A 21,581-nucleotide genomic window follows, 5' to 3' on the forward strand; every position below is an offset into this window, starting at 1 on the left:
TCCCTGCACACATCCTTGAAGGATATACACAAAGTATACAGTGTCTAGTAACCAGCTGGTGGCGTAGTGGCATCAGCGCAGGACTTTTGGGCAGAGGGTCGCAAGTTCCTGTGCATAGTTTCCATCCATGCTGGGTTGTGTGCCGAGCTAGCAACTCGGCCTCATAAAAAAAAATTACCTGCTACAGAAACATCAACAGCAAAAAAGTTGATGGCCTATGCTCTCTCGTGAGTTGAAAGGCAATTTCTTCTTCTTCTTCTATACAGAGCTTCTAAAAAGTATTCAACCCCTCACACCCCCCCCCCCCAGAAATGTTTTTCATTGTTTTACAATGTTGAATGACTATGGATTTTATTTGGCTTTTTTGACACTAATTCATGTTAAAGTTTTTTTTTAAATCTCTACAAAGTGATCTAAATTGATTACAAATATAAAACACAAAATAATTGCATAATTACTCACCCTCTTCAAGTCAGTATTTAGTAGATACACCTTTGGAAGCAATTATAGCCTTGAGTCTGTGTGGATAGATCTCTATCAGCTTTGCACATCTGACACTGCAATTTTCCCCATTTTTCTTTCCAAAACTGCCCAAGCTCTGTCAAATTGCATGGGAATCATGAATGAACAACCCTTTTCAAGTCCAGCCACAAATTCTCCATTGGTTTGCCATCTGGACTGTGACTTAGCCGCTCCAGGACATTAACTTTGTTGTTTTTCAGCCATTGCTGTGTAGCTTTGGCTTTATGCTTGGGGTCATTGTCTTGCTGGAAAACAAACCTTCTCCCAAGTTGCAGTTCTCTTGAAGACTGCATCAGGTTTTCCTCCAGGATTTCCCTGTATTTTGCAGCATTCATTTTATCCTCCACCTTCACAAGCCTTCCAGAGCCTGCTGCAGTGAAGCATCTCCACAGCATGGTGCAGTCACCACGATGCTTCCCAGTAGAGATGGTGTGATTTTGATGATGTGTAGTATTTAGCTTACACGAAACATAATATTTAGTCAAATGGTCAAAAAGCTCAATTTTGGTTCCATCAGACCATAGAACCTTCTTCCAGCTGATTTCAGAGTTTCCCACATGCCTTGTGACAAACTCTAGCTGAGATTTCATATGAGTTTTTTTCAACAGTGGCTTTCTCTTTGCCACTCTCCCATAAAGCTGCGACTGGTGAAGCACCCGGGCAATAGGTCTTGTTTGCGCAGTTTCTCCCATCATGGCCACTGAAGCTTGTACTCCTCCAGGATGTCATAGGTCTCTTCGTGGCCTCCATCTCTAGTCCATTTCTTGCACGATCACTCAGGTTTTGAAGACGGACTACTCTAGGCAGATCTACAGCAGTGCCAATTCCTTCCATTTCTTGATGATTGACTTAACTGTACTCTAAGGGATATTCAGTGACTTGGAAATGTTCTTGTATCCATCTCCTGACTTGTGCTTTTCAATAACCTTTTTCATGAAATTGTTTGGAGTGTTCTTTTGTCTTTATGGTGTAGATTTTGCCAAGATACTGTCTTACCAGCAGTTGGACCTTCCAGATACTGATGTATTGTTATTGCAATCAATTGAAAAACATTGACTGCAAACAGGTCTCCAAAGACAGACCTCCACTTAACTGATTATGTGACTTCTAAAACCAATTGGCTGCACCAGTGATGATTTGGTGTGTCATAGTAAAGAGGGGTGAATATTTCTGCAAGTAGAATATTTCTGCCATAAAACATTTAGTGTTTTATCTTTGTAATTAATTAAGATCACTTTGTAGAGATCTGTTTTTATTTTTTGTTTTTTGTAAATTTTTTCTGTTGATCAGTGTCAAAAAAACCAAATGAAATCCACTGCAATGCAACGTTGTAAAACAATAAAACATGAAGACTTCCAAGGGGTGTGAGTATGTTTTATAGACAGTGGATAAACCTACTGAATATTAGACAGAGGATGTTTTTAACAGTGGTAGAGTTTAGCATCTGAGGGCTCAGACTCAGAACAGAAGGATGTCCCTTTAGAACAGAGATGAGGAGGAATTTCTTTAGCCAGAGGGTGGTGAATCTGTGGAATTCATTGCTACAGACAGCTGTGGTGGCTAAGTCTTTGGGTATACCTAAAGCAGAGGTTGTTAGGTTCTTGATTAGTAAGGGCATCAATGGTTATGGTGGGGATGGGGGAAAAGGAGAATGGGATAGAAAGGGAAAATAAATCATCCATGTTTGAAAGACAGAGAAGACATAATGGGATGAATGGTCTAATACTGCTCCCTTGTCTTAGGGTATTACGGTCTTATAAATTACTCCAAATAGAAACAAATGAATAAGGTTTCAAAAATGCAACAAAGGGCTTGAATTCATTTCTTAAAGCAGTGAAACTAGAAAGCAAAGAAATTATATTCAACTAATATAATACAAGCCACACTTGGAATGGTATGGGGGCAGGGGGCAGGGGGTGCTACTGCACAGGACCGAAAGAAGCTGCAGAGGGTTGTAAATTTAGACGGCTCCATCTTGGGTACTAGCCGACAAAGTACCCAGGAAATCTTCAAGGAGCAGTGTCTCAGAAAGGCAGCGTCCATTATTAAGAACTTCCAGCATCCAGGGCATGCCCTTTTCTCACTGTTACCATCAGATAGGAGGTACAGAAGCCTGAAGGCACACACTCAGCGATTCATGAACAGCTTCTTCCCCTCTGCCATCCAATTCCTAAATAGACATTGAACCTTTGGACACTACCTCACTTTTTTAATACATATTATTTCTGTTTATTGCACAATTATTAATCTATTCAATATAGATATACTGTAATTGATTTACTTATATATTATGTATTTTTTATATATAAAAAATATAATATATATCTTCTTCTTCTTCTATATTATGTATTGCATTGAACTGCTGCTGCTAAATTTACAAATGTCACGACACATGCCGATGATAACAAACCCGATTTTGATTCTGAATTTCTGACCATCCTTTTATTCAGTGGATATGGGGACACCTACAAAGATGATAAGGGCTTAATGAGTTGGTAAATTGGTTTTATTATTTTCATACGTACCATGGTATAGCAAAAAACTTTTCTTTGCATGCCATCCATGCAGATCATCTTATTCCAATAGTGCCCTGAGGTAACACTATGATAGAATATAGAATATACTGCTTCAGATGACATCAGAAGTATGGCACCTTCCACTAGAGGAAGGAAGGAGATAGATTGACAGCAATCTTTCCTGCATTATCAACAAAACAAAAAAGTTGGTCATTGACTTCAAAAAGGGGAGGGGATGGTACACATGATCCTATCTTGTTTGTGTTGTGCTGTGAGGATTACATTCCTTGACTTCTCTAGTGCCTTTAACACCATCCAGCCCAAGATCTTAAGGCACAAACTAACGGAGATGGGAGTAGACTCTCACATGGTGGATTGGATAGTGGACTACTTGACAGATAGACCTCAGTATGTGCGGTTGGGAGACTGTAGGTCTGACACAGTGGTCAGCAGCACAGGGGCGCCGCAGGGAACCGTATTCTCTCCGGTCCTGTTCACCCTGTACACATCAGACTTCCAATATAACTCAGAGTCCTGCCATGTGCAGAAGTTCGCTGATGACACGGCCATAGTGGGGTGTGTCAGGAATGGACAGGAGGAGGAGTATAGGAAACTGATACAGGACTTTGTGATATGGTGCAACTCAAACTACCTGCGTCTCAATATCACCAAGACCAAGGAGATGGTGGTGGACTTTAGGAGATCTAGGCCCCATATGGAGCCAGTGATCATTAATGGAGAACGTGTAGAGCAGGTTAAGACCTACAAGTATCTGGGAGTACAGTTAGACGAGAAGCTTGACTGGACTGCCAACACAGATGCCTTGTGCAGGAAGGCACAGAGTCGAATGTACTTCCTAAGAAGGTTGGCGTCATTCAATGTCTGTAGTGAGATGCTGAAGATGTTCTATAGGTCAGTTGTGGAGAGCGCCCTCTTCTTTGTGGTGGCGTGTTGGGGAGGAAGCATTAAGAAGAGGGACGCCTCACGTCTTAATAAGCTGGTAAGGAAGGCGGGCTCTGTCGTGGGCAAAGTACTGGAGAGTTTAACATCGGTAGCTGAGCGAAGGGCGCTGAGTAGGCTACAGTCAATTATGGATAACTCTGAACATCCTCTACATAGCACCATCCAGAGACAGAGAAGCAGTTTCAGTGACAGGTTACTATCGATGCAATGCTCCTCAGACAGGATGAAGAGGTCAATACTTCCCAATGCCATTAGGCTTTACAATTCTACCGCCAGGACTTAAGAACTTTTTAAAAGCTATTATTAATGCTTTTTGAGACGGTGATTTAGATGCATATCATATTTTTTTACTGAGTTAAGTATTGTATGTAATTAGTTTTGCTACAACAAGTGTATGGGACATTGGAAAAAAAGTTGAATTTCCCCATGGGGACGAATAAAGTATCTATCTATCTATCTATCTGTTCAACAGACTGACAGCATGGAGAGCTTCAGGTTCCAAAGTACAAACGTCACCACTAGTCTGTCCTGGTTCAATCACATTGATGTCATGGCCAAGAGATCTCACCGATACATTTACTTCCTTAGGAGGTTAAAGAAATTTGCCGCGCCCCCGCCAATCCTTATGAATTTTTATCAATGCACCATAGAAGACATTGTGCCTGGATGCATAACAGTTTTTTATGGCAACTGCTCTGCACATGACTGCAAGAAACTGCAGACAGTTGTGGATACAGTTCCGCAGTGTGGAAATCTCCTTTCTATGGACTCTGCCCATACTTCTTACTGCCTCCATAAAACAGACAGCATGATCTAAGAACCTACCTGACCTAGACAATTCCTCTTTTCCCTCCTTCCATTGGGCAGTAGATACAAAAGCCTGAAAGCACCAAACTCAAGGTCATCTTCTATCCCACTGTTACCGGACTCTGGAACAGACCTCGTACAATAAAATAGACTCTTGCACCTTGTTTTACTGTTTCACTTTATCATTTAATTCCACTGCACTTTTTCTGTAGCTTTTACACTTTATTCTGCATTGTTAGTGTTTCACTTTATGCAGTATGCAATGATTTGATCTGTATGAATAGTGTGCAAAACAAGCTTTTCACTATATCTCTTCTGTGTACATGAGACAATAATAAACTAACACCAGTACCAAAATATGGAGCTTACAACCACAAGATGTAGTTGAAGTAAAAATGTATATGAGCTTGAGAAAAACCTGGACAGAGCCCAAGGCAGAAATGATGAGATAATAGGGTGGGGAGGAAGCTCATGTGGGTGCACAATTGATCCTCAATACGATGACCCAAGTAGCCTGTGTTTTCTACATAAATCTTTGAGATTATATGCTAGCTCCACTTTCTCTGATGGTGCAGTAAAAATGTTACCAGGTCCATCACAAATCATCAAAATCGTCATCAGAGTTCTTCTGTGAATATGATAGATGATGGAATGGAAAATTCTTTTAACCCTCAGACACAATAGAAATACCTGTTTTTAATGTACCATCAGAATGTGATCAGTAACACCAATAGGAAGTGTATCCTTTTAAATCCCCCCCGAGTAGAGTATGACTTAGACATTTTATCTTTAAATCAAAAATTAATGTTGATGTGTGCAATAGCTTAAGTATAAAGGCTTAATTATCTTTTATTTAAAATGTCATCCTTCCCCTTGGAAATTATTCACAAAACTATAAAGGTTAATTGTGTAGATTTTCAAAAAGTGAAATAAAAATCCCAAGGTCACTGAATGCAAATCTGATAAGGAAGGTGACTAGATAATATTCATCTGTTTCTGTTATGATAAGCAGACATTACTTTACTGCAGTCTCATTAGAGGTTAGCCTGTGACAATGCCTCAGGAAATAACACTCACGGACCACCTATTGTGACAAGGCACCACTGTGTTTGAAGGAAGGTGGATTGAAGATTCTTCTTGCATTAGAGCTTTTTTCCCTCAGTGCAGTTTTCTCTTTGTACCTTCAAACCTGAGTAGATGTTAACTCATTAAACACTAGCATTCCTCTACCAAACCACTCAAGGTTTGTTGAACAGGAATCATAACCAAAACTACAAATGCCAGGAATCTGTAAATTAGGATAGCTCAGGAAACACACAGCCAGCATCTAAAAGGAATATGCCCCGATCATTTCAAGTTCTGTGTTTTTACAGTATATTTTCTGTTCCTTTTGATGGGGTCTCGACGAAGAGCTAATAAGGCCTTGATGAGTCAGATGGTACTCTTCCTTGCTGTACAATATTGTCCCGCCTCTGAAACACAGGATTTCAGATTGAGATTTCAGTCTGCCATGGGAGAACAAAGTCCTCAAGCTGGTTCTAGGGATGACAGGTCTGTCTCATCAGGACATATTGACTAGAGTTGGCTTCTAGAATTGAATTAAATTGCTATTATTATCATCACATGCACCAAGGTGCAGTGAAACACTTGTGTTGCATGCCATCCATACAGATTGCTTCATTACAACAGTGTGTTGAGGGAAAATCAATACAGAGCACAATATACAGAGGAAGTGTAGTCCGTGCAGACAATAAGATGCAAGGCACAACAAGGTAGATTGAGAGGTCAAGGGTCCATCTGATCACACAGTAGTCCTAGAAGAGCAGGATAGAAGCTGTTCTGAGCCCGGTGGTATATACGTTCAGGCTTTTCGAACTTCTGTCCCATGGGAGGGTGATCAAGTGAGAATGCCTAGGACTGGTGGAATTTTTTGGGTGTTACCTACCGAGGAAACAAGTAGTGTAGACAGAGTTTATTGAAAGGAGGTTGTTTCTCATGCTGTGTTGAGCTGCGTTCACAACTCTCTGTGGGTTCTTGCGGGTCTCTGGCACAGCAGTTGCCATACCAAACCTGACCAATACCATAACCACAATTGTCTAGTGGATTCTACACCGGGCACACAACATTACGGTCTGCTAAGACATGGTTCATGCGTTTCAGCATTAAAGAGTATTGAGCCAAACCCAACTCACATACTTGAAATACTTCTTTCACCCAACCCAGCCAACACAAGCTGGACAGTGTTGGTCGGGTGCTACTGAGCCCAAGTAAATTGATTCTAATCATGGGTGCTGTTTCATGGATGAGATATTGAGTCCCTTCTGCTCTCTGGAGTAAGTGTTCGGAGAGTTTGAGTCTACTCAACCTGCAATGGGAATGGTTAAGAAGGGATGTCACTGGGGTACAGTATGTAACATTTTGAGTAGTATAAACTTTTCCCAGTATCAAATAAAACCAGAAGATAAGAGGTAAAATATGCAGAGATCAAAATATGCCCTCTTCCCCCAGAGAGCAGTAAGTGCTTAGCCAGAGAGAGTAGTGGAAGCAAGGTCTATGGCAGCATTTATGAATGTCTGTACTGGCACTTTGAATCAACCAGACAGAAAAGTACAGGCTAAGCACCGGAAAAATGATTAATACGGATGGTACTCCTCTGGTCTGTGGGAACATAGTGGGCCAAGTGGGCTGACTCCTACTGTATGACACTAAAACTGCATTTCAGCTGGGAAATATTCCTGGTGCGTCGACCAGTATTTAAAATGAAGCCAAATTCCTGGGATAAAGTGATTGCTTCAGACTCCGTTTTGGTTAATTAGAGTAGACAAAGTATTTCCAAGAAGTACAAAATATCTGGCTGCTAGATATCATCCTTATTTATATTCAGATTGTTTTTGAAACCCTTTTATTTTTGTCTGTTCTGCATTATCCCTTGCTGCTTCTGGGAGATGGTTGTGTCAACATTGGCTAATATATTTCCTACTTTTCTACACCCAACTCCGACTACCTTCTTAATGCACTTCCACAATGGGAAGCCATCTGGAATGCACTGAAAGGTGGTTTGTGTATTTAAGTCATTTCCTTTCAGTCAGAAAGCTATATGATTAACAGATTTGCTGTTCTTTTATACCACAGATTATGACAAGATATGAATGGATTTCAGAATACAAAATGCCAACAAATATCACTGTTTGATGAATTACAAAGCTGAGCAGTTGAACCTGCAGGGTGAAAGGATGCATCACTTCCTTTTCAGAGTACGACACTGAAGTCAGAATTTAAACCTAGATACATCTGGATTTAAAATACTAACTTACAAAACATGTGAAAATTTAATTTGTGTTCTATGAACAAAGAATTCTATAGAGTAAAAGAAATATTCATCATTGAGGGAATATCAAAAATTGTAGAACTGACTCCAAGTAGGATAACATTTCTAAGCGTATATTAAACCCAGAATTCATAGAAATATAGAAACAAAGAAAACCTACAGGCCCTTTGGACAACAATGCTGTGCCAAACATGTACTTACTTTAGAAATTACCTCAGGTTACCCATAGCCCTCTATTTTTCTGAGCTTCATGTACCTATTTAGGAGTCTCTTAAAAGATCCTATCGAATCCGTCTCTACCACATTTGTCAGCAACCCATTCCACCCACTCGCCACTCCCTGCATAGAAAACATCTCCTCTGTACCTAGTTCCAAGCACCTTAAAACTGTGCCCTCTTGTGTTAAGCCATTTCAACACTGGGAATAAACCTCTGACTATCCACACGATCAATGCCTCTCATCACCTCACACACTTCTATCTCTCATCCGCTGTTGCTCCAAGGAGAAAAGGCCGAGTTCATTCAAACTATTCTCATTAGGCATGTTCCCCAATCAAGGCAATGTCCTTGTAAATCTCCTCAGTACCCTTTCTATAATTTCCACATCCTTCCTGCAGTGAGGCGACCAGAACTGAATAGAGTACTCCAAGTGGGGTCTGACCAGGGTCCTATATAGCTGCAACATTACCTCTCAGCTCTTAGACTCAATCCCATGACTGATGAAGGCCAATACACTGTACGCCTTCTTAACCACAGAGTGAACCTGTGCAGCAGCTTTGAGTGTCCGATGGACTCGGACCCCAAGATCCCTCTGATCCTCCACTCTGCCAAGAGTCTTACCATTAATACTATATTCTGCCATCATATTTGACTTACCAAAATGAACCACCTCACACTTATCTGGGTTGAACTCCATCTGCCATTTCTCAGCCCAGTTTTGCATCCTATCGATGTCCTGCTGTAACCTCTGACATCCCTCTACACTATCCACAACACCCCCAAACTTTTTATCATCAGCAAATTTACTAACCCATCCCTCCACTTCCTCATCCAGGTCATTTATAAAAATCACAAAGAGAAGGGGTCCCAGAACAGATCCCTGAGGCACACCACTGGTCACTAACCTCCATGCAGAATATGACCTGTCTACAACCACTCTTTGCCTTCTATGGGCAAGCCAATTCTGGATCCACAAAGCAAGGTCCCCTTAGATTCCATGCCTCCTTACTTTCTGAATAAGCCTTGCATGGGGTACCTTACCAAATGCCTTGCTGAAATCCATATACACTACACCTACTGTTCTACCTTCATCAATGAGTTTAGTCACATCCACAAAAAATTCAATCAGGCTCGTAAGGCACGACCTGCCTTTCACAAAGCCATGCTGACTATTCCTAATCATATTATGCATCTCCAAATCTTCATAAATCCGGCCTCTCAGGATCTTTTCCATCAGCTTACCAGCCACTGAATTAAGACTCACTGGTCTATAATTTCCTGGGCTATCACTACTCCCTTTCTTGAATAAGGGAACAATATCTGCAACCCTCCAATCTTCTGGAACCTCTCCCATCCCCATTGATGATGCAAAGATCATTTCCAGACACTCAGCAATCTCCTCCCTCGCCTCCCACAGTAGCCTGGGGTACATCTCGTCCAGTCAAGGTGACTTATCTAACTTGATACTTTCCAAAAGCTCCAGCGCATCATCTTTCTTAATTTCTATATGCTCAAGCTTTTCAATCTGCTGTAAGTCATCCCTACAATTGCCAAGATCCTTTTCTGTAGCGAATACTGAAGCAAAGTGTTCATTAAGTACCTCTGCTACCTCTTCCGTTCCATACACACTTTTACACTGTCACACTTGATTGGTCCAATTCTCTCACATCTTATCCTCTTGCTCTTCACATACAAGTAGAATGCCTTGGGGTTTTCCTTAATCCTGCTCGCCAAGGCCTTCTCATGGCCCCTTCTGGCTCTCCTAATTTCATTCTTAAACTCCTTCCTGCTCGCCTTATAATCTTCTAGATCTTTATCATTACCTAGTTTTTTGAACTTTTCGTAAGCTTTTTTTCCTGACTAGATTTTCAACAGCCTTTGTCCATCACGGTTCCTGTACCCTACCATGCTTTTCCTGTCTCATTGGAACATACCCATGCAGAACACCACGCAAATATCCCCTGAACATTTGCCATGCATCTGCTGTACATTTCCCGAGAACATCTGTTCCCAATTTATGCTTCCAAGTTCCTGCCTGGTAACTTCATATTTCCCCTTATTCCAATTAAACGCTTTCCTAACTTGTCTGTTCCTATCCCTCTCCAATGTTATGGTAAACAAGATAGAATTCCATCAGTAAATAATGATCCCAGGGGAAATACTGATCAGAAATCAATATTTGCATTCATTTTCACAGGTGATTGTTTAGTATTTTACAGCAATATTTTCAAATATTCTTCTGACTATACCATGAGCACTGTGCCATACCAGGGAGGGGAAGAAGAGAGAGAGAGAGAGAGAGAGAGGGGAGAGGGGAGGGGGGAAGTGGGAGGGGAGAGGGGGAGAGGGGAGAGAGATTGTTACAGCATTGTTACTGTAAGAAATTAAGTTGCCTTCCCTTGCGTGAGAGTGAGTGTTTATTTGCCTGACTTAGCGACAGGTCAGGACAAAAGATATCAGCAGAGTACAACTATACTAGCTTGAGTCAGTGGGATCAAACACTATTAATTCTCCCTGCCATATGGCACAGCAACAACTTGGGCTGCAGACTCCAAGTGATAACTGTCCTGAGTATTTGCTTGAGATCCCTTTAAATGGACGAAACATACTGGAGTCAGCCTCTGCAATTCATGGTCACACACACACACACACAAACATATACACACATGTAAACATGACATGCACATACATGTACACACTCAAAAGATGTGAAAGAGCAAGACAGTTCTAGACATAAGGTAATGCAGTAGGAACAGGGCTACTTTAGCCTCTGATCTCTCCAGAAAAAAATGAACATGAAGACAAATTAATATCACATTAAGACCAGGTGCAGATCAATACTAACACACTCACACTAACTGCTGCATCACTGATAGATATGGTGTGATATTGTTATTTAATTTTATAAGTTTCCAGTTATGTTTGTCATTAACTAAGGTATCTATGGAGGGAAGGCTTTTGTTCTGTTCTATAGAATTATACAAAGTCATCTTATTGGTTAATTAGGGAAGACAAAATACTTCCATGAAGTGCACAATATCTGGTCTCAGAAAATATCATCTATATTTATATCCAGATTGTTTTTGCAACCTTTTTATTATTTCCTTGCTCTGAGTTAGCGAGTGTTCAGTTCCAGTCACCACGTTACAGGTAGGGAGTGATTGTACTGGAGGGGGTGCAGAGGAGACTTATGAAGATATTGCCTGGAGCAGAAAATGTCAGCTGTCAAGAAAGACCAGACAGGCTAAGGTCGTGTCCTTTGGAGCAAAGGGAGCCTGAAGAGGGGCTTAATTGACTTGTGTAAAATAATGGTGGGCCTGGACAAAGGCTACTTCCCTTAGCTTAGTGAGAAAGCAGAGGATAGAAGTTAAAAAGGATTTAGAAGGTGGAAAGATATGGGTATGGAATCCATTGCCGAGGATATTGGTAGAGGCAGAATCACTCACCAGATTTAAGATGTATCTGGATGTGTACATAAAGAACTATGACCTGCAGAGCAATAGACTCAGTGCTGGAAGAAGGGATTAGGCTCAGCTGCAACTTTCCAGACACGACAATAAGCTGAATGGCTTCCTTCTGTATTGTACATCGGAGCTAAGAATCTCCGTCATTGCTGCTCTGATAAGTCATTCAGTGGCAGCAGCACAATGTCGATAAATGCACCGATCCCCTCTCCTAGCCCAGTTATTCACCGTGCTGTCAGTACATCAGCTTCAAACGTGGGAAACAGTCTATGCCTTCCAGAGCACAGCCGTCCCCACTTCACAGAATGATTGAGCCTTAAGCAACACTGGTGAAGAAAGCATTTGACACATTGGCCTTGATCAGCGAGTGTAGGAGTTGGTACATTATTTTGCAAGATTTGGTGAGGCTGCATTTGGAGAATAGTGTACAGCTTTGGTTATTCAGTTATAGGAATGATATCATTAAGTTGGAAAGAGTCATTAAGTTGATGAGAATGTTTCCAGAATTGAAGGGTCTGAGTTATGCAGAGAGTTTGGGCAGGCTAGGACTTTAGTTCCATGGAGTGCAGGAGGCTGAGGCTTGTCCTTATGGATGTGTATAAAATCATGAGGGGCAAAGACAGACAGAATGCATTCAAACGTTTATTCCGATGAAATTAAAAAAAACTAAAGGGCAAAGAATTTAAGATGAGAGGCAAAAGACTTAAAGGGGATCTGAGGGCCAACTTCTTCTCACTACATATTGGATCAATTGCCAGAGGAAGTCATTGAAACAAGTACGGAACACCATTTAAAAGACATTTGTACAAGTACATGGAGACGAAAGGTTTAGATGGATATGGGCCAAGTGCAGGTAATAGGACTAGCTTAAATGGATATTTTGGATGCCATGAACTAATTGAGCCCAAGGGCCTGTTATTACTCCATGACCCTCGCATTCATAATGGAACAGCTTGGGCTGGCAGTTAAACTCAGCTCTCGGGATCTGATAACATTGCAGGTCACAAAGTAAGTTTCCATCATAACATATGGGAACACCTTTCATCCTCAGCTACTGACCTTTATTGCATTGTAAAGCAACAAAGTACTTCAAGAGATCAACTGGCACATCGTACCAGTTTCAGCACTTTGAAAGTCAAACCAATCAGTTTCATTTACTTTCACTTTCCCCCACCCTGCATCCCAATTCTTTTCCAAGCTTTGAAAGTTATTATTACTTCCACTTTCTCTACCTGTCAAGCAGTACACATTCAAACAGCATCACAGCTGAGAGCTGACCAAGTCGAACAATTGCCTGTCATTGCGCTGCCTTGAAATTTTTACCTAATTTCGTTAAAGTTTGATGAAGTGGAGACAGTAGACAGGGCAACTCTCGCACAGTCCCTGTGACCCGGGCTCGATACTGGCCTCGCCATCCAGGACATGCCCTTTTCTCATTATTAACATCAGGGAGGAGATACAGGATCCTGAGGATACACACTCAACATTTTAGGAATACACACAAAATGCTGGTAGAACACAGCAGGCCAGGCAGCATCTATAGGGAGAAGCGCTGTCGACATTTTGGGCCGAGACCCTTCCCCTATAGATGCTGCTTGGCCTGCTGTGTTCCACCAGCATTTTGTGTGTGTTGTTTGAATTTCCAGCATCTACAGATTTCCTCGTGTTTGCTCAACATTTTAGGAACAATTTCTTCCTCTCTGTCATCAGATTTCTGAATGGTACATAAACCCATGAACACTACCTCACTTATTTTGTTCTCTTTTTGCACGATTTTTATTTCTTCTATATTGTTACTGCAATTTATAGTAAACATTTTGTATTGGAGTGCACTGCTGTTGCAAAAATACAAATTTCACAATATACGTCAGTGATAATAAATCTGATTCTGATTCTGTCTGTTCAGTGGCTATGGCCATTTCGGTTCTTGGAAACTGCTTCACTTCCTTCACACATGTTAAAGATATGAAGGTACTCTGGCTGCTATAACCCACACCAAGATTAAGGAGGTGGGTTCTTGGAATACTAGATATTTAGAAGGAAGACGAGAAGGAATAGTTTATAGGAAAATAAGTGGACAATGGCATTATTAGAAACCTCTCAGGGCCAGCATAGATTCAATAGACAGAATCCCCCAAAATAATTGCATAAGCAACAATTTGAAGAATCTATTTCTACCAGAAATGCTTAATGATTTTGAACACCCAATCCAGATTCCTTCAACTTTCCCTTCTACAAGGATAACAATCTCATTTATTCATAATAAAGATTAAACTATAGCACTAACACCAACTGTAACATTTTATTTTGCATTCTGTTACTGCTTGTTCCTTGTACTATCCCGTAGCACTTTTGTGATGAAACGGTCTGTAAAATTCATGCAAAACAAAAAATTTTACTGTACCGATTTATTGCATCTGCCTCAACCACATCCTCCAGCAGCTCATTCCATCATTCCATAAATGTATGCATACAACAGTAATAAATCAATTACTAATTACAAACTATTAAAATTACCAGCACTTTTACTTCACCTTCCAGCATTAGCTTTCAGCCGTTGATCAGATCTAGATCAGGATTTTTCCAACTATTTATTCCACTAAGTTTTTGAAACATCCTACCTAAAATTTTCACTTCTTTGGACAGCGATAGTTTTACCTGACCAAGGCTCTATATATGGGGAATGGTGAACTGGATACATCCACCTCTTTTCTCTATGCAGAAGGAATTAAAAGTTCCATCTCCTCTTGATTCTCTTCCAAGCTGCTTGTTGTTAACAAGACACTGTAGGATTCAGCCTGAGGTGCCACCTTTGCCAAACTGCACAGTACAAAGTATAATATTCCTCCTATGATTAGATTGCCAGAACTGCAGATGGGGTCTGTTCAGCAGAAGTAAGATTGGTACTCTCTTACTCAACTGTCACTTGTTTCCGTCACTGCAGCCACACATTTTAATAATGATTATGAATTGATCCTCTTCAGTCAAAGCCTCCAGCCCGATCATTGTACTGTGATTTATTTTGATGCACATCTTCTCCTTTTAACTGCTGTACTAATTGCTGAACCCTTGTCTATCAAATTGTATTTATAACCTATTGGCTCTGGTTATCTAAACAGCAATTTTCCTCACTTTCTACCAGCTCTAGGTAGAATATACAAAGTTAATTTTACCTCCTATATGGTCACTAGAATGTGTGGATATTCTGAATAAACTCTTCTCGGCTTCCAGACAGGTACAAGTATCGATTTTACCTGATGTTTCAATGACAAACTCTACCATCTTCATCAGGGATGAAGAAGTTTTGGGCCAAAATGTTGACTGCTAACTTTTGTCCATGGATGCTACCTGGCCTGCTGAGTTCCTCCAGCATTTTGTGTGTGTTGTTCAAACTCCTATGTATAGCAATGTTGAATTCCTTTGTTCTGCTTTTCACTAATATCAATTGAGGGATAAATGCTGGCTGGAGCTAAAGTTCTTGCCCTTCTTAGTGACATTGGTAAGAGTGGATGGCATACAAAACACAGGTAGCGCAGTAGCACAGTGGTTAGCACAACCCATTACAGCGCTAGGGACCTGGGTTTAATTTCTGCTGATGTCTGTAAGGAGTTTGTATGTTCTCCTCCTGATCACATGGGTTTCCTCTGGGTGTTCCGGTTTCCTCCCACATTTCAAAGGCATAGGCGTTAGTAGGTTCATTGGTCACATGGGTATCATTTGGGTAGCGCAGTCTCGTTAAGTCTGAAGGACCTGTTTTCTTGCTATATTTCTAAAATGTAAACTAAAATAAAACATAAAAAATTAAATAATATGTTTTTCACTGTACCTCAGTATACACCTAGTGTCAACTTTATTAGGTACACCTGCTCGCTAATGCATCACAATGTGAAAAAGCATGTAGACATGGTCAAGAGGTTCAGGTCCAACACCAGAATGGGAAAGAAATGTGATCTAAGTGACTGACTTTGGAATGATTATTGGTGCCAGATAGGGTGATTTGATTTTCTCAGAAACTGTAGTTCTTCTGGAACTTACACACACAACACTCTAGAGTTTACCAAGAATGGTGCAAAAACAAAATAAAAACATCCAGTGGATAGCAATTCTGTGGACAAAAATGCCTTGTTACTGAAAGAGGTCAGAGGAGTATGACCAGACTGGTTCAATGTGACAAAAAAGGGAACAGTGTGCAAGGGCAGTGTGCAGTTTAACGGGGAGTGATTGCTTTGCACATTTTTCTTTTAATCACAAGACACTGGTAATGTAGAATCAAGTCTGGCTCATTGGTTTATTGGCAGGACCAGTGGTGGGGGAGCTGCATGGCTTCAGTTATAGCACAGACTAGGCCTCAAGCGGCACTGTCACCTGTTGCAGCCGTCCAGGAGAGGTGATGCCGGAGGTGGTGTGGCATAGCGTCCCTGCTGGATTGGGTGCTGCCCTCCAGTGTTCACTTGGTGGAAAACAAGTTGGATTGCATTCTGCTGCAGACTGCTGTAGGGCTAGCGCTTGCCATAACATTCATAGACTCAGGGAGCTGGGCTATATTATATATACGTTTTGTGCAACTGGATGCTTTCTGCTGTCTTATATGTGCTATATGTGCCTTCTGCCGTGTATGACTGTTGGTACTGGGTTTTGCACCTTGACCCTGGAAGACTGCTGCTTCGTTTGGCTGTATTCATGGGTCCTCATATTTGGTTCAACGACAATTAAACTTGAACATTGAACCGTGAAGTGGAAGCAACAGAAGACCATGAACAAGCACTCAGTGGTTACTATACCTAATAAAGTGGCCACTGAGTGTATATGACAATAATAAACCAATTTATCAATTTACCAGCTGGAGTACTGTGCTTTGTTCAGTTCTGGATGAAATTAAAGAGAAGGTAAAGAAGTGACTTGCAGAAATACATAAGGAGCCTTAAGCGGGAAGAGTGGTGAGTGGTGAAGCTTAGATTCTTGGATTGCTCTCTCGATGACAGATAATATTTTCACTAGTTGGAGGGATGGTAACCTGGGGATAAAGGTCAATCAGCCAAAGAATAGAGTGGGAAGCATAGGCATAGATGATCAAACACCCTTCTTCTATATGTATCTCCCTTTTATAAAATGGCACAGCACTTACATTATTACATTGCACTGTGAAGAATATACAACACAGAAACAGGCCATTCAGCCCAAGCAGTTCATGCTGGTACTTACAGTCCATATGAAGCACTATTCCTCAGTTCATTCTATCAGTTCAACACTCTGTTCCCTTCTCCCTTTTACAAATTTCCGCCTCCCTCTTAAAGTATTCTCCCTCCACCCTTTGGATGGGCTGGGACTTCTGAACTCCCTGTGAATTTCTCAATAACCATCCTGTATCAACAGCCTCTGGTTGTATTCTTTCCCACAAGTGAAAACATTCTCTGCATCCATGCCATACAAAGCATCAACGCTTTCAAGACCCGTATTAGGCCACCCCCTCAGCCTTCCTTCTGAACAGAGAGACCCTTTTTCCTATATGCCTAATCCCACACTTGGCTGATTGCTGTACCAGCACACCCCAAGCAAAAACTAATACTTCTCATAAATGCAGCTTTCTGGACATTAGAAAACATACCAACTGCCTTGTACATCAGTCAACACATTACCACTTGTAAAACTGATATTAGTTTATACCCCATGGAGGCTGATTTTCACCAGCCATACTCCCACACCAGGCAGTGTCTAAGCAACATGAGGTCCAAAATAAATCATGGGTGAAAACTTCTCCAGAAATAACTATCTCATGTGCACACTGTGCAGAACAGCCTACATGTCCAGATGACCAGTTTGATAGCTATGCAGCAGGCAAACACTACACTGATAACACAACACAAACAAAGCAATCAAGTCAATACAGAACATTACATGTGTTTCCTCTGTGAACCAGTGGAACAGCACCTGGCTAACACAAGCCATATGAATAGCCACTTCTCTAGTGAAATAGTTTGTATACATTTTGTGCCTGTACAGTAATTAGTTATGACCTGAAACCCACTGCCTCTATCAATCAGAATCAATCTGGAATCTCGAAGAGGAATTGGAAAGGTAGTGGAAGAATTGAGGGGAATGGAACGGGTGACATTGCTGACTGTCCTAGAGGCTATTCAGTGTCAGAAATACCTGAGAGGACTTTTCTCCAGATATTACAAGCAGGGACAATAAACAGGTAAAGTGGTCTGGACAGCTGCAGTTTGAAAAATATCCATTTGTAGCTAGTTGGGTTCTAAAACCACTCCAAAAGGCTTTCTTTCAAATTCCCCAACATTATTAGACTCTGCAAAGCACAGACGGGCTCCAAACTCTATGGGAGTAATAATGAATCGAATAATGTTGTTAAAAAATCAGAAAATGATTGCAGCAGGAAGCTGCATATGGTTACTGAGTTATTTCTCGCAGGCTGCGGCGTGGATGAACCCTTTCTAACGCATGATCTAAAGCAGAAACACACACACACACACACACACACACACACACACACACACACACACACACACACACACACACACACACACACACACACACACACACACACACACACACACACACACACACACACACACTCACACTCACACAGCAACATCACATACGAGTTCCCTTGCCCATCTTTAGCCAAGTCGGACAACCAGAGGCACAACTACATTCGGTTTATTGCAACACATCGGACCATTGGAACATTAAGTCTCGGATGGTGATGTTAAAGGACACCTGCCCCCTGAGTCCAAGAGTTAGCAAGTGTGCATGTTTGAGAAGGGGATACTCTTAATAATATTTAGCTCCTGTTTAACAGAGGTTCTCACCCCGTGACTGACAGCCCGGTAGTGGGAAACTAATTGATGTTTGCAGTTAAAATGATTAGCAGAATGGCCGAGCTGACTTAACTTCCTGAGCGAAGCCCACACGCACTCACCTGTATTGGGTCAATAAGCCGATGGCTGCGTATCCGAGCTGGGTAAGAGGCGTACGGTTGTTCAGCCGGGTGCCCGAGAAAGGCAGAGGATCTAGAGGAATTCTAAATCAACGGAGGGTCTTTCAGTCAATGTATAGGGCGCGCACACAAACACACACACACACACTGCAGAAAGCAGAATACTAATGCAAGGAACTGAGAGATTTATGCATGCAAGCCATCAGTCAGATAGATGGAGAAAGTGGTTTAAAATCAGCTTCGTCTTACCCCCTTCTATCCGCCTCTCTCTAAGTATCAACAGCGTCGGCGGAGGCGTTTGGCTTGGACGCCCGGCTTCCTTTCAGCCTCGTCTGTCCGCTAAAGTGTGGACGAGGGGCTGCGCTTTGGTGCCTGCAACTTGGCGCCGGGTGGACTGAGCCCCGTGTTAAGCCGCACTACGCGGCAAGCTGGACCGCTGTGTGTATGTGTGTGTGTGTGTGTGGGAGCGGGCGACGGTTTTAACCAGCTCAGCCAGGCAAACAGAATTTCTTGAAGGAGGGAGGGACGGGTGGAGGGGGGGGGTGGAGATTCTGAGATGGATCCCGAGAAGCAGACGGGCCCCCTTCCCCTTAATCTGCTACCCTGACCCAATAAAAGAAGGCTTTCGGAGAAAGTCCGTCAGCTCGAAGACAGATGGATTCGAAGATCAGCAATGCTTGAGGAAGGATTGAAAGAGAGAGAGAAAGGGGGAGGTTATTTGCATTTGAATGCATCTAACCACCACAAAGACCATAAGTTTTATTTTTTTAAATAACAACTTGTCAAAGAACAAGTGATGAATTGAACTCCTGAGGGATGCAAGTCAAAGTCACATAACTAATCGGGATTTACAGGTTGCCCGCTCCCAGAACTTCATTCCCTTTCTTTCCCGTTCTTCCAGAGGCATTGGTGACGGGGAGGGGGTGATCTTCCGGGTTGTAAAGACCGCTTGCCCTGCCTAGGTGCACTGGTTTAACAAACTTGACTATGTCTGTCTTTTGTCTACAACATGACCCTGATCCTTTCCCTTGATGTTACCTTCCTACAGCCAGGAGCTAAACAGAAATCCATATCAAAGAGAAGATGCGTTTACCTGCAGAGCTGACTGACACTGATTCCCTCCCACCTTCATCTAGATCAGCTCCTCCTTGCATTGGAAGGGCTGACTCCTGGAGCAATATGTTCGACAAATATAATGCAGGGAAATAGTCCAAGGGGCTTTGCAGGAAAGGAATCCAAAACAGTTCAGATTGGGGCAGCGGTTGAAGAGGAATTTCATAGAGTAACAGAGTTATACAGCAGGGAAACAGGCGCTTCAGACCAACCTGTATATGTCGACTAGGATCTGCATTTAAGCTAGTCCCATTTGCCTGCAATTGGCCCGTATCCCCTTTCCTATCAACACGCACAACGTGCTGGAGGAACTCAGCAGGTCGAAGGGTCTCGGCCCGAAACGTTGACTGTTCGTTTCCAGGGATGCTGCCCGACCTACTAAGTTCCTCCAGCGTGTTGTGCCTGTTGCTTTGACCCCAGCATCTGCAGAGTATTTTGTGCTCCCCTTTCCTATCCATGTCTCTTAAATATTATTGTATCCCCTTCAACTATTTTCTCCGCGGGCTTGTTCCAAACTACACGTTATAGAAACATAACGTGCCTGTGGTAGAGCTGGGAGGGCCACAACCTCACAGCACTTGACACCTGTGTTCAGATCTTGACCTCAGGTCTTGTAAAAAGCATTACATACAATTTATGTTTGTGTTCTTCTGAATGCTGCTTATCAGATGCTATGTGCTTGTGATGCCGCTGCGAGTGAGTTTTCACTGCTGTGCGTACCTTTCCATGCAGGTATCTGTGCATTGACAATAAATTCAACTTTGAATTTTGTCTGCGTGGAGTCCGCACGCTCCCCGTGACTGTGTCCCTTTTCCCGGGGTGTTCTGGTTTCCTCCCATTTCCCAAAGATGTGCAGGGTGGTAGCTTAACTGCTTAGTGTGAATTGCTCCCAGTGTGGAGGTGCCCAGGCGAGCAGCAGAATCTGATGAGAAGGTGAGAGGCTAAATTGGAATAATGTAGTATTAGTGTGAGAGAGTCGTTGACAATCGGTGTAGACTGAATATAAAAGCCTTTTTCTGGGTTCTATCTCTTCAGGGGAAAATTCGGAAGACTTCAGTTCAATTCAAGTTTAATTGTCATTCAGCCATACATGATTTCTCATGAATACAGCCAAACAAAACCGAACGCAGGAGGAAGCCATTTGGCCCCTCAAATCTGGTCTATCATTCAGTATAATCAAGGCGGATCTGCCCTACAACTCATCCCCTCCTCTGTGCCAGTTTCTTGTAGCACTCCATTCAATGATCTCTGTCGACTTATCTACACCTGATTAAGTACTCCCAGAGATGTAGCCTCCATGACTCTAAGGTGGATAATTCTGAAGATTCACTGTCCTCTATGAAAATAAATTCTTACACATTTCTGAGGGGAAACTTCCTTACTCAGAGGGTGGTGCAAGTGTGGAATGAGTCAGCAGCAGAGTGGTAGATGTAGCTTCAGTCCTAACGTTTAAGAGAAAGTTATACATACATAAATGGGAAGAGTTAAGAGGGATATGGTCCGAGTGTAGGTCAATAGGACTCGACAGGTGATCTGGTTGGCATAGGCTAGATGGGTCAAATGGCCTGTTTCTATGCTATAATGCTTTATAACTGACTTCAGTGTTAAATGAGACTGGAATGAGGAAGGGCCTTGTCAGGGAAGATTTTGAAGGGCTGTTTCCCTTTGTGTGGAAATCTAAAGTGAGAAGACCCA

General features: G+C 42.1%; 1 protein-coding gene across 2 annotated transcripts in view; it reads right to left on the reverse strand.

Moving 5' to 3' along the window:
- Positions 1–19,222, reverse strand: part of cdh7a (cadherin 7a) — a 220,183-nt gene extending 200,961 nt beyond the window's left edge. For both annotated transcript variants that reach the window (XM_073046464.1, XM_073046472.1), the window contains exons 1-2: positions 19,023–19,222; positions 18,756–18,857 (exon numbers count right to left, since the gene is read on the reverse strand). The gene's annotated coding sequence lies outside the window, so the exon portion shown is untranslated. The remainder of the gene's footprint in view (positions 1–18,755; positions 18,858–19,022) is intronic.
- Between the last annotated feature and the right edge of the window lie 2,359 nt (positions 19,223–21,581).

Source organism: Hemitrygon akajei, chromosome 1 (genome assembly GCF_048418815.1).
Source record: "Hemitrygon akajei chromosome 1, sHemAka1.3, whole genome shotgun sequence".
NCBI lineage: Eukaryota > Metazoa > Chordata > Chondrichthyes > Myliobatiformes > Dasyatidae > Hemitrygon > Hemitrygon akajei.